The sequence below is a fragment of the Eupeodes corollae genome, chromosome 3, assembly GCF_945859685.1.
Source record: "Eupeodes corollae chromosome 3, idEupCoro1.1, whole genome shotgun sequence".
Taxonomy (NCBI): domain Eukaryota; kingdom Metazoa; phylum Arthropoda; class Insecta; order Diptera; family Syrphidae; genus Eupeodes; species Eupeodes corollae.
Genome location: NC_079149.1, coordinates 106922758 through 106949043, shown reverse-complemented (window position 1 = coordinate 106949043; position 26286 = coordinate 106922758). Strand labels below are relative to the sequence as shown.

General features: G+C 34.5%; 1 protein-coding gene across 2 annotated transcripts in view; it reads left to right on the top strand.

The window, feature by feature from the left end:
• Positions 1-675: 675 nt before the first annotated feature.
• Positions 676-26286, top strand: part of LOC129951737 (mitogen-activated protein kinase-binding protein 1) — a 328044-nt gene continuing 302433 nt past the window's right edge. Inside the window, exons 1-2 of one of the 2 annotated variants that reach the window (XM_056064044.1) lie at positions 676-1656; positions 1714-1901. The gene's annotated coding sequence lies outside the window, so the exon portion shown is untranslated. Of the gene's footprint in view, positions 1902-26286 lie in introns of both variants that reach the window. The other variant, XM_056064043.1, reaches the window with a different exon arrangement.

The following is a 26286-nucleotide window of genomic DNA, read 5'->3' as shown; positions in this document are numbered from 1 at the left end:
CCGTATGCAAAGAATGGGAGTGGAGGAAAAGATGGAACGACGGACTCTACGGGATGTACAGCAACGTAGACTTAGCCAGAAGGGTAAAAGTCCAATGACTAAGATGGCTGGGTCACGTAGAATATATAGAAACCAATACCCCAGCCCGGATAGTCTTCGAATCCACATCCGCAGGTGGCGCTCATAGGTGGAAAGTGATCTCACCCATCTTGGAGCGCAAAACTGGAGGCATCTAGCTGTGGACCGAGCAAGATAGAAAAGTTTGTGGGGTGAGGCCTTAGTTCACACAGGACTGTAGCGCCATCTTAAGTAAGTAACCCGTTCGCTTGGAAAAGTCACTCACATCAACATTCATTAAAAAATTAGCTTAAAAACATTTTTCAATTTCTTGTTTCCACCTTAATATGTTTTAAAACGTAATTACAACCTAAAACTCTTCTCACCAATAGATGGCAACACAAATTCTTACCCTATACTTAAACCCCATGCCTAACTGGTCTAATTGAGCAAAATTGAACGAACGTCAATTTCAGTGTAACCAACATTGTAATATAAAAATCCCCATTCACAATAATTTTGTTTATTGGATTTTTATTATTTATTTCTCCATTTTTTTTTCATATCACAATCCTCCTGTGCAGTGCAGACGCAGAGCGAACCAACACCAAAACCAAATCCAACAGAAAACAGAAAAACTCAAACAGACAGCCTACCAAGAAAAACCCCAACGAAATCCCATCAAGTTGAATTTGTGATGTCGTTGTGAATTGAAGCAAGAAGTGTCGTGTGCCGTCGCTCGTCTGGTAAAAGAAAAATTATTAAAAAATATATAAAATAATCGAATGAACCGAATTAAACAAAAGAACGCTCCCGGTTTTTATTGAATTTAATCATTTCATTTACTTTCGCATAAATCTTCGTGTGATTGTGCCTTTTATAATTTTCTAAACAAAAAAAATAAACCTATGGCTTTAAACAAATTTATTTAATTAATTCTCCGTCAGAACAAATAAAAAAAGAGAATTCAGTTTCACTGCAGAATTGTGCAAGTTGAGAAAAACGAAGGGAAAAGTGTAAAAAAGGGTTTCTCCACCAACCACCGACAAAAAAAAAATTCTACCATCGTTTTTGTGAGTCCGTCAACATCACCGTCACTGTCGTCGTCGGACTCGGATCGGAGTCGTCGTCTGTAAAGTTATTTTATAGTTTTGTCTCACTCGCAACCACTTGCTCTGCAATCGCTCCATCGTCATTTGACGAATATTTTGCGCGAAAACCAACTAAAGTTTTATTTAATATTTTTTTGCAAATTCCTACCCCCATCTGTCTGCCGAAAGTTTCAAACAACAAAACAACAAAAATTTGTTAAGTGAAAACAAAAATTTAGATAAAGAAATTAAATTTATTATTTTATTTTTTAAAAAAGTGATAAGATAAGAGTGAAAAGTGTAACACTGAGTTCGTCTCGTGCGTCGTCGGTCGGTGGCTCCAAGTGTCTGAATAAATCAATTTTCATACAGAGAAAAGAAAATTCCACCTTAATTATTGTTGTTGGGTGAAAATAATAAGAAAACTCTTTGTCGGTCTCGATTTGAGTCTCAGTTCAGTCGGTGTCGTCCTTATCCTCCTGAACCTGTGTCTGTCATCTGCAGCTTGGTGGATTCTTTTCTTGTTTTCTCCTGAATCTGGATTTAATTTTTGTTCGATTTGCAGGAACAACGCAAACAGAGAAAACAAATAATAATTTATTCCAACAAGATTTTTTCTTGTTCCCATCATCGTCGCCGCCATCGAGCCGCTTTGAGTTGAGATTCCACCTTCCAGATTGTTGTTAGTGGTTTACCAATCGTCCATGGATGCGTGATAAAAGGAAAACATGGTTTACAACAAAAACAAACAAGGTAAGTCGTGATGGAGTTAAAAAATGTAAACCCTATTTAGTTCACTACTCTCGATCTCGTTGGTTTGGTTTGGTTTGGGAAAAAGATGAGGAGCTGTGAAAGCAAACCCCTCACTCAAAAAAAGTATGTAAAAAGGTCAACACCACCATCCTGTCCTGAACTGAACCTGAACCATCACCATTCACCATCATTATCATCATCATCATCAATATCATCGTCAGGTTCAGCTTCGGCTTCATTTTCAGCTCCAGAGTTATCCACATGGACAAGAGAGATAATTACACTCATGCGTTTATCTTGGAATATAATTCTCATTTCAGTTTCTTTTTCTGTTTTCAATGTTTGTTCTTATGACAGACGAATTGGAATTCTTTGGGTTTGGCTTGGTCTTGTTGTTTGTTCGTCTCTTGGTGTGTCGTCTTCACCATCTTTAGCAGGTCTTTTAGAGTCATTCGAAATATCTTATGAAAAAGAAATGAACGATAAATAGTTTAGGTACCTACCTACCTACCTCGTAAGGTAGTTACTTTATTTATGTTACTCTGAAATGACAGGTGGATTCATTAAATATTTTCGTCTTAAATACCTACGTTTGGCTTGAATTTGTTCTGGGTTCTGGTTGTCTTTAGAGTATGAGACTTTTTTTTTTGGAATGTTTTCCTTTGAGAGAATGAAAACGTTTAAATATTCTTACGGAGTAGCATCAGCATGAGTTTCGGCGGCTTGGTAAAGACCCTAATTAATATATTATTATGTTAATCATTCTCTATTCATTTGATTCAATTTAATTGGTGGGATTATTTACCAATGTAGGGGCCATTGAAAGTTTTAATTGAAATCCATTATTATATCGTAAAGTTTTGAGACATTTTTTTGAGAACACTAAATTATGCATTGTGCAATGAGATAGCTTCATAGCAAATCTGATGAGCTATAGAAAATTGTTCTTTTAATTAAAATCTTTAAGTGTTTTCAAAAGAAAGGTTTTAGGCTGATTGGAAGTATTTTCTTTTGTGCCTGTGGCCTGTGGAAGATGCATCACATCTTCATTCGTCGCAATTCGGGTGCATTTCCTGGAATGAAACCTGCGGTAGGCTTTATAATCCTTATTTCGGCAATCCTAAACTTCCTCGGAGACCGATCCAACAGGAAATGCACAGCTTTTAATTATTTCTTCACTATGGATCAAAACCTTACAGTTTCTGGCATATTGTACCATTTATAGGTATTTCTCAAGAAACAATTCAGCAGTTTCCCACAAGTAAGCTGAATTTTTTTTTAAATCTAATTTTTCATTCGATGTAATTACTTCAAGGATAACAGCAAACCGCCGAATTAAGAATTCACTAGCTCCAGTGATTTCTGAAGTCATTGTTGGATTTGCATAAAAATCTTCTGGAGGTGTTGCCGTCATTACTTGTCCCCTTACATTGTTTTACAAGATCGACAATGATGATCAGTTTTTCACGAAAATTCTGCTGAATTTTCTTCTTCTGAGCATCTTTAATATGGGGGGCTCAATGTTGGTTCTCAATGCTTTAAATGGAAAACTGTAGACAACACATCCGAGCGTGATGAGGAGACATTCCCATTTTCAAAGCTTTCCTGTTTAGAGCTTTGGTTCTTATATTTGTCAAGTTATTCATTCCAGAAGTTTTAGTTCCACATATGAAACAGGAAGAAGCTGCAGGAGTTCCTGTTACAGATTGGGCTGTCTTCCCGTCCAGCATTGCGAACATGAGTTCGTGTTTGAGTGTTAACTGACGTTCGCCTATTTCAATTATCGTCTGAGTTAAATTACTGATTTCCGTATTTTTTGTTTCTCGTTTCGTATGATTTCTGCAGTTTCTTTAACAAAAGAGAATTGGATAGATCTGCAGTATCTTGTAGAGAATGGTCTATCGTTGTTCCACACAATAATATCCCTGTTATCCTTCATAATCATTTGACTTGGTACCAAAGATGTCATAAACATATTAGCGTCCGCAGTTTCTTCGTTGTCAAATGTATTGTGGTTGTCCAGGGGCACCATTTAGTGTACAGTATTAAAGACTGTCCTTCTAATAACCTTGTTGCAGTGTGGTCTAACAGTTTCTGTAGTATCACACTTTTTGAGCTTTCCGTAATGTTTATATCTAAAAGATAGCACTTTTTCTTTACTTCCAGTAATTTAAAACATCATGTCCTTCGTCTTAGGGCATGTCTCAATACTTCATAATGGCGTTTCGACAATTCTTACTTAATTAAGGTGACGCTACAGTCTGGGCCGGACCTGGGCCTCAACCAACATGCGTCTCCAGCCAGCTCGGTCCCTAGCTAGCTGTCTCCAGTTTCGCACGCCATGTTGGTTGAGGTCCTCTCCAACCTGCGTGCGCCACCTGAGTCGCGGTCTTCCTCTACTGCGCCGTCCCTCTGGATTGGATTCCAAGCCCTTTTGGGCTTGAGCGTTGATGTCCATTCGCTCTACATGACCTAGCTTTACAGCCCGTACAGTTCGTCGTTATATCTTCTCCCTCATTCTCCATCTATGAAGACGGGACCAAAAATCATCAGAAGAATTTTTCTCTCGAAGCATCCTAAGACGCTCTAATCGTTCATTAAGAGGGTCCAGACCTCAGCGCCATAAATGAGAATAGGGATGATAAGTGTCTTATAGATGGTGGTTTTAGATTAGATGCTCGAGAGAGGACTTTACTACTTAATTACCTTCAAAGTCCAAAAAAACAGCGATTTGCAAGCGTAATTCTTCGGTTGATTTTAGCGCTGTTGTCGTTGTCTGTGTTAATAGCGGTGCCTAGGTAGACAAATTCTTAACTACTTCAAAGTTATAGCTGTCCATGGTGACGTTTTGTCCAAGTCGTCGTTGTTCAATGTACTTCTTTGATGACAGCATATACTTGGTCTTGCCCTCATTGACCACTAAACGCATCTTCTCCGCTTCTGTCGCAATGCTCAAAAACACTCCACTGACATCACGGTTTGATTTTCCAATTATGTCAATATCATCTACGTACCCGAGTAATTGGATGGACCTTTGGAAGATTGTGCCTCTAGTGTTGACGGTTGAGTTTTGCACAATTCTTTACAGAACGATGTTGAAGAAGTCGCATGACAGTGCATCGCCTTGTCTAAAACCTTTTTTGACATCAAATGCATCGGTAAGATCTATTCCAACCTTGATAGAGCAGTGTGCATTCTCCATCGTCATTCTGCACAAACGGATAAGTTTGACAGGGATGCCAAAACTAGACATTGCTCGGTAGAGCTTACCCCATAGATGTGTCATACGCGGCCTTGAAATCGATGAAAAGATGGTGGGTATCGATTGGAAGTTCCTGGGTTTTTTCCAAGATCTGCCGTAGTGTGAATATTTGGTCGATAGTGGACTTTCCTGGTCTGAAGTCACACTGATAAGGACCAATCAGGTTGTTGACGAATGACGGCAGAGAAGATCTTATACGCAATGTTAAGGAGACTGATGCCTCTGTAGTTGGCGCAGTTTAGAGGGGATAGTTTCTTATGTATCAGGCACACTATGCTGAGATTCCACTCATCGGGCATGCTTTCTTCCGACCATATTTTGCAGATGAGTTGGTGCATGCTCCGTACCAAGTCATCGCCTGCTGCTTTGAATAGTTCGGCAGCGATGCCGTCAGCTCCAGCAGCTTTGTTTGACTTAAGTTAAGATATAGCTATCTTCACTTCGTCAAGGCCGGGTAGGCGGAATTGTTGATCTGCGTCACCGAGGTTGAGTGGTTCTATCTCCCTTACAGCGGAATTCGGTTCGTCGTCGCCGTTATATAATTTGGAAAAGTGATATTTCCATATTCTCAGCATCGACTGCGGTTCTACTACGATGTTCCCCTGATCGTCTTTACAGGCTTCGGTTCGTGGCTGGTACCTGGAGGTTACCTTTTGGTAAAATTTACGAATCTCTTTCCTGTTGTGACATAGAAGCCGGTATTCCTCTCTCCTCTTCTGCTCGTAGAGCTTGCGAGCAGCTCTAGTCCTTTTGTGCAGCGCCGTTTTGTATGCCTCTTGTTTCGCGGCGTGCGCTTGCCGGCATTCGTCGTCAAACCAGGGGTTTCGCTGTGGTGGCCATGCAATGCAATGTTGACACTGGTTTTCAGTGCCTTATGCAGGCAGCATAGGACTCCTTAAGAGGTTATTAGAGACTTAGTCGGAAAAGGACATGGCAGTCTCTTGCGATTGTAGCCGTCTAACGTCGCATCTTCTCACAGTTCTTCCTTGTGTTGGTTTGGATCGGGATATCCGTAGCCGTACCAAGGCTACAACGAGGTAGTGGTCCGAGTCAATGTTGGCCTCGCGGAATGTTCAGGTATACTGTATACTGGATGTGGTCAATCTGGTTGACGGTTGATTGATTAGGAGATTTCCATGTCCCCTTGTGGATATTGAGATGTTTGAAATGCGTACTAGCTACCAGCGAAATCGATCAGCCTAAATCCGTTGTCGGAGGTGGTGTCTTGCAGGCTGTATCTCCCGATTATGCTGCCAAATATGTGTTCTTATCCAAGAGCTCGAAGAATATGTCTTTGGTGTCTTCATCTTTCTCCTCTGTTGGGGCATGCACGCATATTAGGCTTATGTTGGCGAATTTAGCCTTGATGCGGATTGTCGTGATGCGCTCGCTCACACTGTTGAAACTCAAGACTTTTTGCCTGAGTCTAGTTCCAACAACAAATCCACACCCAAATAGACGCTGTCTTTGTTCTCGGTAGTAGTCGCCATAGTATGTATCGCAGTCTTTTAGTTTGCGTTTGCCCGGTCCATCCCATCGCACTTCTTACATGGCGGTAATATCTGCCTTGCAGCAGTTTAGGGCTTCCGCTAATTGTTCGGCTGCACGTGGTCTGTTAAGGGACCTAACATTCCACGTACATATCCGAAGTTCGTTGTCCTTATTTCGTTTGCGTGGGTTGTTAACAGTGAATCCGTCCGTATCCGAGGCTCGTTGGTGCTTCGCAACTAAAGGTATTTTTTACGTGGCCAGGAAGTCATCCCGACGGCACAACCCCCAACCTGGAGGCCAGATCATTAGTATAACTCCAAGGAAGGGGAGCCGGATAAACCGCTCCTTACAGGCCTGGGCTCCGAATATGTCGCAGAGGCCCTATAAGGTGTTCACTAAGTAGTTCAACCTTACTGGAACTGTAGACGCCACCGTTGATTCCATCTCGAGAATTCGTCCGCTGCCGTCTGGATAAGGAGAAGTGCCTTAGTGGAAACACCTCTACCTCCTCTCTCGTTTGCTGCCCCCAACAACTTTCCACTGGGGTTGGAAATCTCCAGTTGAGGTACTAGGCACCCGATGTTCACCGCGGGGAGTTGAGAGTAGGAGTTGATAGACAGAGGTGGGACTTGAGAAAAACCTGTGGACGCCTGTGTCCTCTTGAATGCACATGTCTACCATTTGAATTTCGACAATTCTGCTTGTATAAATAATGCAAGAGCCTTATCCATATCAAATTAGGAGCTGGAAAAGTTCTCTGATGTTGCTGCATAGTTCATCTTTTCTTGAGGCAATATATTTCTAATTTCGTTTCTCTTATATGTTCTAGCTCGATCAGAGCATTCGTCAAAACTCTTTCGTGGTCTTCCCATATTAGTTGACGTTTCGGGTAATACACTTTGGGTTAGTTCTACTTCGAAAGTTCCTTCGAGCCAATGAATGTATATTTTTTTAAATTGCCTTTTTTTTCTATGAACTGCGTTCCATCGACTTAAAAAATGAGACATAAAACGTTTGTTTAATTCTGGCAGCACAGTTTCTATTTGCTCAGAAATCAAGTTGGGGTATTCCCTTACAAAATATGGTCTTTTTTTATGTCTACCTGCCCTACTTTTAGCGAAAAATAAAAAAAAAAGGACTATCCCTTATCCTTTTCTTCATTTTGTTTTAAGCTCTATCATATAATTCAAAATATCATAATACTATATTCTTTTTCGTTAATGTTAATCTCAGATTGATTGATGAAATAAACTAAACTGTTCATTCTGACAATCAATACCGAAGAAATCAAACTTTTTGGTAAACACTACCGTCAAGATGGAGATTTTTGGAATCCGATTCAGTGGAACATTTTCGGCATCTGCACGTATCTGTATGGGGCATATTCTGGCAAACTTACTTTATTGGTATCTTTTGGCGTTATTTTTTAAATCAAAAAGTTTAAAAAAAAAACATTTTTTCTTAGTACTTAAGCTTCAGACTACTTAAAGAAGGTTTTTTTATAAGTAATCAATATTTTTTTTGTACATAATATTTAAGAAGTTAGACAATTAATTAAAAGGAACTTCGGAAAAAAAACATCTCAAAATTTGTTAAAAAACAGTTCGCGATGCGAGTACAATCATTTTTTAACTTTGAATACTTTTAATCACACGCTCGGGTTCTCTAAGAGTACTTAAAAATAAAGTATGACTTTTTCAAAAGACTTTTTTCCGCTCTTTCACCCCTGTGCGCCCCGTTAACATGGAAAACGATTTCAGTCAGATGTTTGCCACGACTACGGTTGCAGCAATATACTCTTTTCAGGAAATTTTCAATTTTTGCAGCTGTATCTCCTCAGTTATTTTGCAAATTCCATCTTTAAGGGTCAAATATAAGTTTTATTACTTTTCATCATTGAAACCAGTCATTGCAATTTTTTTTGACAAACCGTTTATAACTATCATTGAAAATTATTGCCATTTGAAGAAATTTCTGATTAAAAACCGTTGAAATCTTCCTTTAGCAGAAATCTGTTAATGGAATTGTATAAAATTTAAAAAAATGGCAAAATCTGTACCTTCGTTTGCAGTCGACTGCATTCCTTGAATGCAAAATTCGACCGAAGTAGCTTGTTAATTTTTCACACCTCATTAATTTCAAACTTGAAACTTTACTTCTCTAACTTCTACCTACCTGCAAATGCTCTTGCAAAAAGTACCAAAAACATTATTGCCTACAAAAATGTCCTCAGGCATGGTAGATATTTGTAAGTCTATCATGTGTTATATTTTGTTTAGTAAAGAAATACATATCAATTATTCCTTTTCCAATTTCACAAAGAACTCTTTTACACAAAATATAAAATGGGATTGTCACAGAATGGCAAAACATGATCAGCAAACTTGAGTTGATTAACATTTTCTTGACTAACTTTTCAGTCAACTTTAAAATAAAGTTGCTTTAATTGAAAGGCAATTTTTTTGGCAGCTGGCCAGTTGCCTATAGGTATAACAGAAAACAATATTTTCTGTGAAATAAAAGAAGCTTTTTGAGTCGCAACTACAATTTTGAAAAGTTTTAGTATTTTTTTTTCTTAGGTTTTTAATTTTTGTAAAAAAAACTCAATCTGAAAATTTTACTGAATGTTGACAATAATATTTTTTAAAGATAAAATTATCTTAAAGCCAATTTCTCAAAGTTTTTAAAAGATATTTGAGTCAAAAATCAATTTACACCATTATTTTGGTAATAAATTTGTATGATTTTTAAACTTTGTTTAGGAGTGAGTCTTTTTATTATAAAATTGCAAACTAAACTCAAGTGACAGCTGTCAAAAAGACCATCTGCAAAAAAAAAATTCGAAGATTGAAAACTACATACAATTAAAAAAAAACAGCCCTTAGTTTGTATACTTTGCATTCCCGCAGCGCGGATTTCCTTTTGATTTTTTTTTTACAGCTAGGTAAGTGTCTCAATAAAACATGTTTTAAATATTAAGACGATGGAAACACCTTCAAGTCATAGAAACAAATAGTTTCATTTTCGGACTTAACCCTACTTTTTTGTATTTTATTTTTGAGCCTATAACAAGTTTTTTTTGAATAGATAGCACGGCGGCGGCGTACTAACAACAAGGCATGTAAGAGGGGCCATGCTGCCCCCTACAACCCCCCTACCTGGAGTCCCTATGGGATTTGGGGTGGGTGCGAGTTTGGGTACATGCAAAGTACTTTTGCATTTGAGCACGAATAAAATCAAGTATGGCAACACTGACCAAAAAACAGGGAGGAAATGTCAAAATCAATTGATACCAATAAATGGGCAATAAAGGTCGATTGTGCAAGATGGGTTTAAATTTTATTCGCCACGTGGCAAAGATTCTAAGGCTTTTAAATAGAAAGATCTTAGTCTTTATTTAATATATAGCCTATGAACTAACTTATAATAAAGATATATCTCGGTGTGTAAAACAAAAACTACCAAAATTGTCTATATGTATCCGTGATGGACATGTTGAAAATTTGACACAAAAGTGTGACAAAATATACCATAGTGAAATTAATGCAAAACTTGTACACTTTGCACCTAAACTATTATTGATCAACTAAGGTATAGCTGAAGATGAAGAGATGGATTGCTTGGACTGTAAAATAGTGACGGAAGCGTTTAGAATGTGAAAATAAACCGTGATTTTTAAAAAGCTATAGGAAAGTTAAAAAAAAAATATATAATTCAGAAAAATCCATGAAATCTTTATTTGAATCGATAGTACGGTCCATATACTTTAATGTTTGAAGATTATTTCATGCAAATGTTGACCTTGAATGCGCCTCAAATGATCCGTTCGCTTAGTCTAATTTTGGCATTCTCTTTCCATCTCACAAATATATGCTTCAATGAAGTCTTCCAATGCGTCAATTGTAGCAGAGTTGTCTATATAGACATGAGCTTTAACATAGCCCCACAAAAAGTAGTCTAAAGGCGTTAAATCGCACTATTTAGGCGGCTGATTGGTCCAGAACGTGAAATAAAATGTTCACCGAACTTGCCTCTCAATAAGTCCATTGTTGAGCATGCTTATGCAAGTCAAGCTCTTGCATTTTGGTCAAACAAAAGTTGGATATCATCTCACGGTAGGGCTCACCATTCACAGTTATGTAACGATTCCCATTATCTTTGAAGAAGCTCGGTCTAATGATGCCACCAGCCCATAAACCGCACCAAACAGTGACTTTTTCTGGATGCATTGATAGCTCTTTTAATGCTTCTGGCTGATATTCACTCCAAAATCGACAATTCTGCTTATTTACGTACCCATTGACCCAAAAATGAGGTTTGTGGCTTGCTGGAAGAAGCGCGCGAACTTTCTTAACTTTTTTAACAGAGTATGCATGTGTCATGGTTAATTTTTTTTTAGCGAAACAAAACACGAAACGTGAATCCGCAAAAAAATCTTTCGGATTTTAACTCGCCAACAAACATTATGACATTTCAAATTCGCCTTTGATTGGTCAAAATCAAAACGAAGAATGCGAAAGCAAAAGCAAAACTTGAAGAACGATTTGCCGCGAATCCTATAATCAGGCCCATAGTTTATTTTTAATGGAATTTACCACAAATGTGCAAAAACGGTCTTTGGACTTACTTTTTTAAACAAGAATTTAATTTTAAAATGTTTTCGATCTTTTTGAGAAAGTATACAATAATTTTGACAAATCTGCCGAAGAACGCTAATTTTGATTAACGCGTTCATCTCAATTTCAAAAATGTCTGATTTTGTAAAGGTTTCAATTCATCGTCTTTATAGCCATTATTAAATGGAATTTGACACTTCATAGTATACAAAGGTTTCTTTTACAAATAAAAATAAATTGGGTGGCGCAACAGTCCGTTGAGAATTAGGGCCTAGTGGCTTACAACTCTCAACCATTCCTGTGTGCCTGTACTGTCGTCAGGGATGGAGACCTACAGTTTTAAGCCGAATCCGAACTGCTAATTAGAGAAAGCACTTTTTCATGACAAGAGTTACTCTTGGAGACTTCGTCAATTCCTCGCAAGAGGCAGTACCCGTGAAAAGACTAGATGGCATAAGCAGGGATCGAACCCAAGACCTCTGGTATCGTTTCTTTCACAAAGCTGTTGTAAATAAAACGAAGAAGTTAATTATAGTAACCAAAGAGTAGCATAACTAAGAATTAACTTCGATATCGCAAATGATTTTTTGACAAAAGAGAGTTTACGATTTACGAAAAGTACCATCGATTTTTTGTTGTCTAGAATTGGAAATAACTTATAATTTAATAAACAAAGGAATATGTGCTTAAGTTTCTTGCAGAAACTTATGTGTTCATTACATTAGTCTGGGAATGGAACTCAATATCCGGGTGTTGCATTCATGCACAGAATAAACAAAGTAACCTTCTGCAGATAAGTTCATCAAGTGTCGAATATTATTATTGATGAATTTTTGTCTGCCAATATTTTTTCTCAAGGAGGATTTCCTTCACCAACTTTTTTCAATGCATATTTGACCTTAATAAACACAATTTAAGATATACTTTGCAACTTTTTAAAACACGAACTACTTTATAGTTTTCAAATTAAAAAGCGAAAAGTCTTTTTACTTTGCAAATTTTGTGAAATACTTAGCAGTTTTCTACAAACTCTATAACAGTCAATAACTGTCTCTAATGGAGATGGCACAACAGTTTAATATTCACCTTTGACGGGTGACGGGTGACGGGCCGTAGAGACATTAAAGCTTTCTGTAAGGCAGATGAACTCATTAGGAACGGAAGAGGAGGAAACAGTTCTTTATCTTCTCTGTACATGCCCTGCTCTGGCTTGAAAACGCAAGAATTACCTAGGAGAATTCTTCTTTAACTAAATCTAAAAGCTCTAAATCATATCAGAATAATCAGTCCCTCACGTTTCGTAAGGAACTCAAACTGGTTCCATTGAGCTTAGGTGGAAGACTCAAGATTCATGTGGTATCACAATGGGCCATTAAACTGGCCTAAGTGTGTCCGATTTCATCATGGACAGCCACTTTTACCTAACCTAAACTACCAGTTTTACTTTGGAGGATATTATTTTCTAAAAAAGTTGCAAAATGAATTAGGACTTTGCTTGATATTTTTCTTTCCAATGAAGGTAAGACTGTCTAAACCTCAGCAGACGTACTTTATATGTTGGAAGCACTCAAAATCGAGTACCAATTTGGTATTGTTTATCACATTCCAATCGCTTAAGATATAAATATCAAAGCTTTGTAATGTCAGAACCCCGAACTCAAATTGTTTTAACCGGGTTGGCCCCATTCATTTATCCACATTTACCTATCAAATAAAATCGTTCTTCCACCACCATGAAAAATGTTATTAAGCTTTTCTTTTTTTATAGAAATTTCCTCAAAACTAAAAAAATAAATAAAATGGATCATCGAACCAAAATTTAAAGATATTGAACTTTTTATGGGAATTACCAAAAAATCACAAAACTTGTTAAAAAAGGTTTAACTGACCAAATTTATTTTTGATTTAAATCTGTCGAAATTCCGATTTTCTCTTTTATTTGTGTTCCATTGGAAAAAATAAATTGATTTATTTGTTAAAGGTCTGTAATTTTGTTGGACCTTACAACTCCTTAGGGATTTATTTGAATTTGAAAATTGTGTTAAAAGAACTTTAAATTCTTCCTCACGAAAAAAACTTAAATCGAAATTAAAAAATGTCGTTAGGCGTATTCAAAACTCTCAGTAATAAGTTCTTTGTTATAATTTTATAAATATTAACTTTAATGACGGTTTTAGACGGTCGCTTGTAGACGGATATAACTTCTGACAGGTTTGTTACACTTGGATCTTTAATAACCTCTCAGAGTTTCCTGGAATCTCTCAGACTTTGCTCAGAGTTAAAAAATAATGTTTCATAAACAAAGAAATATTAAAAATAAATAAATCTAATAAAACTTTATAAACTTATCCCTTACTGTATGCGGGTATACAACTTGATGTACATTCTTTCCAATTTAAATAGAAGTGCCATCTTGTGTATACATATATTAGATATCTTGATCTCTGGAGCATAACGAAAAGGAAGTGCTTTTAGTATTATTTCATAATACAATACTCACTTATTCACAAAGCTATTTAAACTTATCATGTTATATGTACAGACCATACATACATATGTACATGATTCATGGTCTCACTAAGATAGTATTTCACCTGAAGATACAATAACTATCTATCTTTCTATCTAAAGCCTGAGCGCTACTTCTTTCAAAAAAAAGACAGATGCTCTTGTCACCGTTCAAAAACAACACCTTGAACCACATGTGTCTGCTGACTTGCAAAATAATGACAAAGGTAAATTTATCAGAGTAGACGCCTTCCTCAAAGCTCAAAATGTCAATACAGTGCTGTGTTAAAAGAAAAGTTCTCTATGGACTTTTTAACATCGAATTTATTTCAATGATATAAGACAATAAATGGAAACTTTAGATACTTTCAATAGCAAATTTAAGCTTATAACTTATTTTAACTTCTAAGTTATTAGAGGTCTAGGGGACGTTGGGTATATTTGTCAATTGGCATAAAAAGGAAGCTTGATTTTTCTGCTGACCGAATAAGAAGCTCAAGTCCACAAATTTGTTCAACACCTCTGTATAGAAGTCTCAAGCCCATATTTATCTATCATCTTGTTCATGTGTCCGCATCTTCTAGCGTCACATTGTTTTGCTTTGACATTTTTTTTTGTCCAAACACAAGGCTCTTTCTCACGAATAGTGCTTATCATTTAGTTTGTATTTCAATTTATCACCTTGCGGTTCCGACTTCTCAAAACCCCTCTTTGCATCCGCTGCCGCGCCGACCTGCAACACCCCTCCACCGACCGCCCAGACAATGACAATTCGATGACACTTGAGAATTTTTCTTGTTGTTTTTGTGAATACAAATCGATATGGTTGGGTTATTCAATGAATGCACGAAACTATCTATAAGGTCTTAGGTACGAGTACCTATCTTTTATAATAGCTTCTATAAACGCAACGTAAAACGTCTTTAATTTATTGATGACGACTCAAATGATACCTTTAGCTGCTATGTGCTTTCGTTGTGCAGTTGTTTAGCAAAAACGTGTCTGAGGGTTTTTAATTTTTTTTCCCCTGTTTTGATGTAACTCAAACTTATTCTTGAGGTGTAATTAAATTAAAGGGAATTGGTTTTTGTGGTGTGGCGACGGATGGCGGTGTGGTGTAAATAGTTCCGTAAAATTGTTGAGTTTATTAAAATCATTAGACAATGACGTAGGTTTTATTGACTTTTTTTCATTGTGGTTGTTGTTTTAATTCGTTTATATGAAGTGAAGGTATGATGTATGTAGGTTGTAAAAATAAAGTATTATTTATCATCATAACTTTTATTTATATAATAGATCCATTCAATGAGAGGTTAAGATTGAGAATGTGCGTAATAAAACACGAGAGAGTCACCATCCGCTAATGGGGTTCGGTTCGGGCACTTTTAAGTGCTTGTACTTCACCATGTGTTTAAGCTTAAAGATTATTTATGAATGTGCTTCATAATGTTTAGAGGCACATGTGAAAAAAAGTGTCTAGTGCGAAAAAAGCTATGTAACTTAAAAAAAACACTAAAAGGAAAAAAAAACCTTTAAGATATTACCGACAAATGTTGTTTCCTTTGACTCTTTCTTTCGCAGAATTGATTTTACGCTACTTTTTTTTTGTTTTGGATCGAATTTTTTTTTTTAAAGAAATATGAAAATTTATTGCAATTTTTTGTAATGAAACGAACACTTTATAACGGGTGCTTTTTTCATATGTGTGGCAATATTTTTTTCGGAGTTGGTCTCTTTGACAGCTGTCACTTGATTTATGCTTAGTTTCGTTTGTCATTTTATAGTAAAAAAAAGTTATGAAATTAAAACTCCAAACAAGAAACTACAACTATTCAAATTTTCGAACTGTTTTAAGAGCCCAAAAGTTGAATTGTTGAAAAAGTTGAAAATTTGAAATTGAATGGTTGAAAGTTTGAAAAGTTGAATCTTTGTTTGACTTGTCATGGTTTAAAAAGTCAACTTAAACTGAAAATTGAAAATTTTTCAAGTTTTTAACCATTCAAGTTCTTAAAACTTTCAACTTTTCAACTATTCGATTATTGAAAGGTGGAATAGTCGAATAGACGAATGATTGAAAAGTTGAATAATCGAGTAGTTAAAAATTCCAGTATGTATGTGAAAGTTTGGCACTTTGAATACTTAAAAAGTTAAATGGTTGAAATCTTAAGCGTTCGTTTGACTTTTGGTTAAAAAATTCGATCAAATTGAATATTTTCAAAAAATTAATTTTTCAACCATTAGACTTTGTAAACATTCGAATTTTAAACTACTTTAAACTTATCAACTTTTTGACTTTCAAACTTTCTGCCATTCAACTTTTTAACCATTTCACAATGAAACTTTGAAAGGTTGAATTGTTGAATGACTTTTCAGATTGAGTCGACTTTTTCAACCATGCCTTCCAAACAACGTTTTAAACAAATTGGTTTTTCAACCTTTGGACTCTTTAAACATTCAACTTTTATACTAATCAACTTTTGATCTATTTTTAAAACTTTCAACCAGTCTTCTTTTTAACCATTCCAAAAAAAATTTGAAAGCTTTAATTGTGGAACGACTGAAAATTTGAAAATTCGAATGGTTAAAAGTTCAATCTTCAGTTTGAGTCGACTTTTTCAACCATGACTTCCAAACAACTTTTCAACATTTCAAAAAAATTAATTTTTCAACCTTGGACTCTTTAAACATTCAACTTTTAAACTATTCAACACATTTTCAAACTTTCAACCATTCGACTTTTTAACTATTCCAACATAAAACTTTGAAAGGTTGAATTGTGGAACGACTGAAAGTTTGAAAAGTCGAATGGTTAAAAGTTTAATTTTTAGATTGAGTCGACTTTTTCAACCATGACTTCCAAACAACTTTTCAACATTTCAAAAAAATTGATTTTTCAACCTTGAACTCTTTAAACATTCAACTTTTAAACTATTCAACACATTTTCAAACTTTCAACCATACGACTTTTTAACCATTCCACCATAGAACTTTGAAAGGTTAAATTGTGGAACGACTGAAAGTTTGAAAAGTCGAATGGTTAAAAGTTTAATTTTCAGATTGAGTCGACTTTTTCAACCATGACTTCCAAACAACTTTTCAACATTTCAAAAAAATTAATTTTTCAACCTTGGACTCTTTAAACATTCAACTTTTAAACTATTCAACACATTTTCAAACTTTCAACCATTCGACTTTTTAACCATTCCACCATAAAACTTTGAAAGGTTGAATTGTGGAACGACTGAAAGTTTGAAAAGTCGAATGGTTAAAAGTTTAATTTTCAGATTGAGTCGACTTTTTCAAACATGACTTCCAAACAACTTTTCAACATTTCAAAAAAATTAATTTTTCAACCTTGGACTCTTTAAACATTCAACTTTTAAACTATTCAACACATTTTCAAACTATCAACCATTCGACTTTTTAACAATTCCACCATAAAACTTTGAAAGGTTGAGTTGTGGAATGACTGAAAGTTTGAAAAGTCGAATGGTTAAAAGTTTAATTTTCAGATTGAGTCGACTTTTTCAACCATGACTTCCAAACAACTTTTCAAACAAATTAATTTTGCAACCATTGGAATTTTTAAACATTCAACTTTTAAACTATTCAACACATTTTCAAACTTTCAACCATTCGACTTTTTAACCATTCCACCATAAAACTTTGAAAGGTTAAATTGTGGAACGACTGAAAGTTTGAAAAGTCGAATGGTTAAAAGTTTAATTTTCAGATTGAGTCGACTTTTTCAACCATCACTTTCAAACGACTATTCAACTTTTTAAACAAATTAATTTTCAAGCCCTTGGACTCTTTAAACATTCAACTTTTAAATACTTTGAACTATTCAAGTTTTGATCTACTTATCAAACTTTCAATCACTCGACTTTTTACCCATTCCACCATCAATCATTGAAAGGTTGAATTGTGGAACGACTGAAAGTTTAGCTTTTCGACTACCAAACTTTCTCGAAACAGATTTAAAATTTGTTCAATTTAAGTTTACTTTAACCCTTTTTGAAGGGTGGTATCGCTTGAGTTTACTGTCAAGTTAGGATTACCAGCGGTAAATATTTAAATGACAATAGCGAGGATTTTTTTCTTTTACGACAAATTTACGATAAAATCACGCCAATTATTCTATTTATTAGATTATCAATGAACTTATGTGGGGAACATGACCATTTTTCCCATCTTTTCTCAGGATATTTGCGAACTATTTATTTTTGACGACTTTAACCAAAACAGATTCACTGTGAGTTACCGATTTTTAGAGCGACATAAACCATTAGTAAAATTGTGGAAAAAAGGGTGAAATCACTCTAACTGAGGGGCGTACGTGTAGTCTCTGTTGTCAAGAGGTTTTGATAAAAATTGGATTTAGCACTCAAGTTTCATGCGCTGAATCCGAATTTCTGTAGAAAATTTGTATAGTTTGCAAATGTTGCTCTGTAGTTTACTTTATCACGATGAAAATGTTGAGCTTACTGAATAAACTGACAATGACAATTCGATGATCAGTGAAAGGGTGCGTTCATAAATTATATTCCAAGTTGTCAAGTTGCTATTGAAAAACCCGATAAAATATAATTTGTCTGTCTTTGAAATTCGCTTAAAAATTATAAAATAATTTTTCCTACTTACTGAAGAAGTAAGATAAAGTTTGGATTTGACACCTGTCAATTTCAGCTGTTATTTGAAGTGTTATAATATTAGTTGCAAATTTGCCAAAAAAATGAAAAAAACGCGATAAAATTAATTTAAGTTTATTACAAAAGTAGTCCTTCAAACGTTATCACTTTTTGCGCACTCCACAGTGATAATACCCGGGTTTTGTTGGAAAATCTATCAAAAATAGTATAGTAGGATTTTACACGAATAACAAAAACAATATCCGCAGTATCAATACTACCGATAAAAGTTAAAGTAGAATCTTACTACGGATGGGTTTTTGGCATTTATACGAGTCTCGAATGGTTCTTATGTGATTTCGTTCTCAAACGTCAGTACGATTGATATTGAATTCGTATCTCGATGGCTGTGTTCGTTAAGTAGTTGTGCTACTGGCTACTGCCGATGGGTTTCCTTGAGAGTTTTCTACTATACTGTTTTAGGATGCCAAAAAACAATAATGTAATGTTTCATATAAAATATCGAATTAGAAGAAAGTAGAAACCCTAATTAAGGGTCTATTCATGTTCAGTGTTGCTGATGATCTGAATTTATCAATTTCCTGGCGTTTGTAGTAATTTTTTCATTTACAGATTCTTGGCTACTGTCAAATCTCTAACAGTTTTTGTCTGAGGACTGACTGGCCCGAAAATATTGTAAAATTAAACAATCATTTTTGTAAACTTTTTTTTGATTTATTCTGTTTATGTTGGCTCTGTTGTATAGAACCTGGTTGGAATAGTAATGTTCTTACCCCGACTCTGGTGTTCTGTGTAGTCCAAAGAAACGTCGTAGACATTGTCTCTCAAACACCCTAATCTTTTCCATTTTAGATGGGGCAACGTTGAACCATACCGGGCACCCATAGGCAACCATCGGCCGGATAAAGACCATGTAGCAAACCACCTTCACAGTGCTGTCAAGACGGCTGCTAAAAAACAACCGTTTTGTCAGGGCAAAGGCTCCCCTATCTCTGGCAAGAATAGCACTCGTATGTCTGTAGAAATACAAGTATACTGATCCAACCAGATGCCAAGGTACCTTACTACACTTTTATTCGCCAGTAGCTGTCGATTTAGTGCAAGGACCACTAGATAATTACAGTTCTTTCTCGTATCCCTTGAGGCTCCAGCATACAGCGGAGTCCTGAACAGAATAGTTTCGCATTTCTGAAAGATGATTTTCAACTACCAGTAATCGCAATATTGCTGAATCTTGTCGAAGTCACCCTACGTTTTGTACACAATTAGGTCGTCGACTTACGCTATTGTCTCAATCAGACTTCCTATCAGATTACTGGTGTAAATGCTGAATAAGATCCGCTGTTCAAGATCATTTTTAATATCAAAGATTTTGGAATATGTTACATTGCCAATTTTGACAATAAACCGTCTACCATTAAGCATGTCATAAAGCTTATACAACAGTGGTTTAACTTTAGATACAGACCCTCTAACCATACGGTGTCGAAGGCCTTCTCCAAGTCGACCAGACAAGCAATGCCTTTTCGATTTGTTCCACTATATATCAGAAACAAGCTTTAAACATGAATAGTGTCATGTCTCGCCTCTTTTGTTGTTCTCAGCCCACTTGGACAGAGCTCTATTAATAACCTTCTCGAATACCTTACTGACACTCGGCAGAAGACTTATCGACCGGAGATTCGGCGAATTGGAGTTGTCCTTTCCCTTTCTCGGAAGAGGTTGTACCACAGCTGTTTTCCAACGAACCGGATAATATGCGTTGTTCAAAACGTTGTTAAACAGAATGGTATAAATGTCCGCAGCTTCCTGAGGTAAATGTCGTAGTACAATGTTTGATATACCATCGACACCTGCTGACTTCTTTTTCTTTAATGAATCGAAGTGACTAATAGGGTATTAGGCCCGTTTTGCTCGGTGATGATGGCATTTGCCAAGTAATTTAAAAATCATCTACACATTCATAGGACCAAAGTTTCAAGTTGGAACGAAAAAGAAAACCCTTGAAGCTAAAAACTTATTTGTATTTGACAGCTTGAGGTCTAAGTAAACAAAAGAAGAATCCTATATTAGTCTTTGCTATACATATGTTATACCACAATATAGGCAAATCTTTTCCTAACCATTTTATGCTTAATATCACCCTTAAACCAAAATCAATACTTCATTTACATCATTGCCTCAAAAGGAAGCAAAACAAAACGCAATTACCACTTTATTAAAATGTAGGTACTTACATTTTGTATTACATACAAATCACCTATAATAAGTCTGCAGAACATGCACTTTGCCATTAAGAACAACTCGGTTAAGGTTAAAACAGTTTGCATCTCTCTGAATGCTTTAGATAGATTATCTTCACGTATCTAATAATGTAGATGCAGAAATGTTTATTTCGTAATATTAATATGTTTACATATCCTTGCAGCAATGCAAAAGATATTTTAAAATAACACAGTTTTGTTGTTGTACCTATAAATTTTCAAATTAAAATAGATTTTCATTATCGTTTGATATATCTTTTATGCGAATGTAAAATTGCTTGCTCTGTTGGAGGTATCTTATAACATCACGAGAATTTTAATTATACATTGTGGCTCGTTAGAATAGATGCTAAATAAAATAATCACTATGGCTTTAACATAAACACAATACGAAACAGAAATTTGATAGGTATTGTTCAATACTTTTTCCTCCTTCTATTAAAGTGATCCAGATCAATTCTTGATAGTTGGGCAGTTTATTTTCCTAAGAATTCTGAGAATTTGGTCAATCAGATGGCAGAGCAGAAGAATGAAATACAAACACAATTCATTCTCCCCGAGGAATGAAATTAGCTTTGCATTTTTGTTCTTCCTTTTTTTTCGATATTGCGATGGAGAATTCTTAGGAAATCGAACCATACAAATTCTACTCTCAAATTTCTGACAGCAAAAGTGTGATATTTGTGTGAGAAATTTAGTTTATATTTCTGAGAATACAGAAATCTCAGAGATATTTTAAATATGAACTGGCCAAATAAAAGAACAAGACTAAAAGTGACTGCGTTGAAATTTTTTGAAATTCTAACGTTTGTTTATTTCGTGCGTTTGATGCATGCTATTTCAGAGATCAGCATTTTTTGATCTATGATGACTTTCAGTGACATTTCGTTACGTTTTCAACTTTTTTGTGTACATTTTAAGAGTTCATATTTGACATTTAGATTATTGAATTGATTTTGGATGTATTTTTTGCTACTCCTATTTATAGTTTGGAAGCTCAATAATTTCTATCAATAACCGCCCCTTATTGATTTTACCAAATTGATAAGATTTGTAACAATGACACCTCAACAATTTTAATAATAAGAAAAATTCTTATTCAAACTATTGTGAACTATTTTTGTTATGTCAAAAACATGTTCAAGTGTCATTCGGCTCTTACAATTTAATAACTAAATGCTCTTAACTACTTTATATAGCTTAGGTTGTTTTTCATTTTAAGTTTGTTAAATGAAATAAAGTTTGTTGAAAAACGAAACAAAATTGCTACAAATTGTTGGTTGGAATTTTTAAGAATCATTCAAAAATACTGTAATGACGTCAAATTGTAACAAATCCTAACAATCTTAATAGTAGGGAACCACAATAGTTAAGAAAAGTTAAAAAAAAGAACGGACCTCGACCACTGACGGACGGTGTTCACAATGGAGTCAATTTGACATTTCATTATCATATCTCTCTGTCTCACTCAACTTTAAATAAAATTATCTTTTCTGGCTCTTTTGAAATATTAATTGAGGCCTCAAAAGAGTACAATGTGGAAAACGTTTTAGTAGAATTAAGTTCAGTTTTGTTAGGTTTTTGACATGCAGTCATTTCGAATCATTTATATGGGTTTTGTTTTACACTTTTTAACTTAACAAAAAAGTTCTTGTAATCAGTCCGATTTGTCAAATTGAAACTTTTTACATTTCTCGACATTTCAAGGTCCCTAGAATCTAAATCAGCGATTTTTAGAGAGAGATGTCTGTGTGGGCGTGTGTACGTATGTTTTTTTCGTCGTCCATAGCTCAAGATCCAGAAGAGATACCGACTTCAAACAAATTTTGATATACAGAAAGATGCAGAAAGGGGTCTTAAGAAAATTGCGTGGGTGGTTTTTTTTACCATAGCAGTTTAAAAAAAAGGCGAATAATTTTAGCCCTAAATATCTCACGAACCAATTACGCTAGAGACTTGAATTAAATTTTATATTTTATACTGTAACGTGATACCAAAAACCAAACCAGTAAATTTTTGAAAAAAATCCAATTAATGGTTTTTTTATAAATCAAAAAAACTAAAATAAAAATTTGTCAATTCGAAAATTTTCCCAACAATTGATTTCATCTCAAAAACAATTTTGTGTAACGAAGAATAACGTCTATAGCATCTGCTAAAATTTTGAAAAAAATCGAATTGACCGTTTTTTTTGTTTAATAAGAAATACAAACTAAACAAAAACATACCTCAAAGTTGGTAAAAATTGAATTTTGACTCAAATAATTTTAAAAACTTGAGATACTGGCTTCAAACTTATTTTGTCTTCTAAGAAATATTGTTTTCAACATTCAGTAAAATTAAAAATAGATATCCTTTAAAAAAAAAAATGAGATACAGGCTTCCAACTTATTTTAACTTGTAACAAATATTGTTTGCAATATTGGGAAACATTTCTAGAAAAATCGAATTGATAGTTTTTTTTACAAAAAAATAAAAACCTAAACAAAAAAAATTAATTAAAGTTGGTCAAAATTGATCTTAGACTCAAATATCTTTTAAAACTTTGAGGTATTGATTTTAAACTACTTTTATTTCTTAAATATATTGTTGTCAAAATTCAGTAAAATTTTGAGAAAAATCGGATTGACAGTTTTTTTTTACAAAAAACTAAAAACCTAAAAAAAATTTACTAAAGTTAGTAAAAATTGATTTTTGACTCAAAAATCTTTTCAAAAATTAAGGATTATGGCTTCCAACTAATTTTCACTTATAAGAAATATTGTTATCAACATTTATAAAAATTTTGAGAAAAATCGAATTGACAGTTTTTTGTACAAATAATAAAAACATTTCTAAAACTTGGAAAAAATTTACATTCGACTAAAATAGCTTTTCAATAATATTGTCTTCAAACTGTTTTTATTTCACAGACAATATTGTTTTCGATATTCAGTAGTTTTTTTTTATAAAAATCGTAGTAGGTACGCAAATTTAGTAAAAATTGATGTTCGGTTCCTGATATCTCTTAAATTAATTTCATTCATCCCATTTGTAAAAATTTAACAAGATGCTACTAAAAATGGTAAAAATTTCTTTTCGACTAAAAACCTATTTAACAAAATTAGTTTTTCAAACTAAACTATTTCTTGATATGAAAAATAATGTTGGTAATTTTTTTTTTAAAGAATAATTCAACTGACACCTTTTGTAACCCAACACGTAAAGTAAGCAAGACAAATCGACATATGGTATGGGAAATTATCAGTGTGGGTTGCATTCCAGCCTCTTTTTTACTTTTTATATTGTGATGTGATACAAAACTAATATAATTTCGAAAAAACAATATAAATCGAAAACACCTCAAATATTTTAGTTACAAAAAATGATTTTATCTCGAAAATGATTTTATGAAATGAAGAATAATGTTTTTGACATCTGATAAATTTGACAAAAATCAAATTGATAGTTTTTAACGAAAAATAAAAACCTAAAAACAAAGTTGATAAAAATTGATTTTTGACTTTCTTTTCAAAAATTAAAGATTCGACTTAGAATTAATTTCACCTTATAAAAAATTTTGTTTTTAACATTCAAAATTAATTAAAAATAATTTTCAAAGTTTACTTTTTCACATTCAAAACACTCAAAAATGGTTGATTTTAACATTCCTTCCCTGTTTTTTGTTCAATGTTGCCAAACTTGATTTTTTTGTTAAGGATTTGTTTGGTGTATGGGCTCAAATATATACCCAAATTCGCACCCACCAACAATCCTATAGTGACCCCAAGCAGGGGGTTACAGGGGGCAGAATGGCAACCTTGCATACCTAGCTGTTAGTACGCCACACAGTGGTGTGAGAGCGAAAAAAAGTCTTTTGAAAAAGTCATATCTATCCTTTTAAACTTCATGTTTAAGTACTCTTAGATAACCCGAGCGTATAATTTAAAAATATTATATACAGATACGTGCAGATGCCGAAAATGTTCCACTGAATCGGATTTCAAAAATCTCCATCTTGACGGAAGTGTTTACCAAAAAGTTTGATTTCTTCGGTATTGATTGTCAGAATGAACAGTTTAGTTTATTTCATCAATCAATCTGAGATTAACATTAACGAAAAAGAATATAGTATTATGATGTTTTGAATTATATGAAAGAGCTTAACACAAAATGAAGAAAACGATTAGGATTAGTCCTTTATTTTTTTTTATATTTCGCTAAAAGTAGGGCAGGTAGAAATAAAAACGGAATGATATGGGAAGACCATAAAAGAGTTTTGACGAATGCTCTGATCGAGCTAAAAGGTATGAAAGGGACGGAATTAGAAATATATTTCCTCAAGAAAAGATAAACTATGCAGCAATATCAGAGAGCTTTTCCAGCTCCTAATTTGATCCGGATAAGGCACTTGCATTATTCATACAAGCGGAATTGTCGAAACGCCATTATGAAGTATTGAGACATGCCCTAAGACGAAACACATGATGTTCAACAAGTGCGCCACTACTAATATTGTTACACCACACTGCAACAAGGTTATTAGAAGGAAAGACATCAGAGGTAATAACCAGAGTTGAAGGATTGTCTTTAACACTGTACACTAAATGGTGACCCTGGACAACAACAATACAGTGAAACATTTGACAATGAAGAAACTTCGGACGCTAATATGTTTTTCACATCTTTGGTACCAATTCAATTGACTATGGAGGATAACAGGGACATAAGTGTGTGAAACACCGATCGACCATTCTCTACAAGATACTGCAAAGCCACCCAATTTTCTTCTGTTAATCATACGAAACGAGAAACAAAGAATAGATACGGAAATCAGTGATTTAGCTCAGACGATAATTGAAATAGGCAAACGTCAGTTAACAATCAAACACGAACTCATGTTCACAATGCTGGACTGTGGAAAGACAGCCCAATCTGTAACAGAAACTCCTGCAACTTCTTCCTGTTTCATATGTGGAACTACAACTTCTGGAATGAATAACCTGACAAATATAAGAACCAAAGCTGTAAATAGGGAAGCTTTAAAAATGTTAATGTCTCCTCTTCACGCTCGGATGTGTTGCCTCGCCATATTAAAGATACTCAGAAGAAGAAAATTCAGCAGGAGTTTCGTGAAAAACTCGGCATCATTTTCGATCTTGTAAAACAAGGTACGCGGACAAGTAGTGCCGACAACACCTCCAGAAGTTTTTTATGCAAATCCAACAATGATTTCAGAAATCACTAGAGTTAGTCAATTCCTAATTCGGCGATTTGCCGTTATCCTTGAAGTAATAACGTCGAATGAAAAATAAGGATTTAAAAAAAAAATGCAGCTTACTTGTGGAAAACTGCTAAACTGTTTGTTGACAAATATAAATGGTACAATATGCCAGCAACTTTAAAAAAAATTAGAAGGAAAATAAAATCATAGGCCCATGTTCTGCATTTCACTTATTGTGAATACACTTTGCGAAAGTGAATTTGGGTGTCCCACAATTCGTTATAGTGAATTGAATTTTCGAACATGCAAATGGATGTTCTGTATTTCGGTTTATTGCATTTTTCGAACGCATTCAAATCACATATTTTATTTGTGTGAATTAATCTTTG